Below are 1,309 nucleotides of genomic sequence, written 5' to 3'. Positions count from 1 at the left end.
GGGGCGTCTCAGGGTCACCCTGCGTGTGATGTTGGCTCAGCTACGTGGGTGAGACCCACACAGCCTCATTTCTTGGTCAACGACTAGCACAGAGACATGAAGCACGATCAGAACCAGAGCCAGCTGAGAATTAATCTGAGGGTTTTTGTTGCAGCCTTGGCCTTTGACAGAGGAATTTTGCCTCTACTGCTTTTTACCTGTTCCCACAATTAACAGGGTCTTGGATCCCCTTGAAAGGCAATAGACCTGTCCTCCAGGGACTTTACTCTGACAAATACAATCAGTTTTGGAAAACTTGAAGTTGGGACAACCTTTCTGAACAACATTTTGAAATATGCTCATAATACCCTTTGATTCAGCATCCTGCTTCTAGAAACCTGTTCTGCTGAAATCTGCAAACGTGCGCATACCCTTCTTGCCACACACACACACATGCATGCACATCCTTATGTTATAAGAATATTTTGAAAAATCGAAGTGACTACCAAGAAGGGAATGATTAAATGGATTCTGCTATGTGTGTATAGGAATAGAACGCTGTAGGTCCACGTGTGCCGATATTAAAAGATGGCCAAGCTACCCTGTGAAGTAGACCAACACAAAGCAAAACCAAAACCTAAAGAAGAGTTCAATACTTTTTTGGTAAATTAAGAAGAATATGATATTAGCACGTGTACTGGAAAAAGGGATAGACGTGTACAGCACACTATTAACATCGATAAGTCCTCTCCGAAATGTGGAAGGAAGCCTAGGGAACTTTTATTTATAGCTTTATATTTTGGTATTGTCGGAATCTTATAATGAGCTTGTTTTACTTTAAAAAATTTTTTAAAAAATTTTTTATTTTAAGTGAACTCCACACCACGTGTGGTGCTCAAACTCGTAACCCCGAGATCAAGAGTTGCATGCTCCCCCAGCTGAGCCAGCCAGGCACCCCAAGTTTGTATTAGTGTTGAAATCAGAAAAGCTATAGAGTTTTTTTGGTTTGTTTTCTTAAAAAAGAGACGAACTCTTGAAATTGGTGAGAATATAGAGAATTTTTCCCATGACTGCTTCCAGAAACCCTAGGTTAGGCTCTCTACAGAGTGGGTCCCAAAAGGGAGGGAAAGAGTAAAACCAGGGTGGAATGTTAAGCAGAGAGAAGTCCCTAACTCAGGGAGGTTACTGGGGTGGTAGGCAGGGGGCCTCAAGGACCCCAGCTTTGTAGTACTCACACCCTGTGTAAGCCCCTCTCCTTGAATGCAAACTGGACCTACTGCCTTGCTTCTAATGAAGAGAATACAGCAAATAAAATAAGAAAAAAAAAAAA

Source organism: Ursus maritimus, unplaced genomic scaffold, assembly GCF_017311325.1.
Source record: "Ursus maritimus isolate PB19 unplaced genomic scaffold, ASM1731132v1 scaffold_2, whole genome shotgun sequence".
Classification (NCBI taxonomy): Eukaryota; Metazoa; Chordata; class Mammalia; order Carnivora; family Ursidae; genus Ursus; species Ursus maritimus.
The sequence above is the reverse complement of the archived record's forward strand: the minus strand, read 5'-3'. Positions refer to the sequence as shown.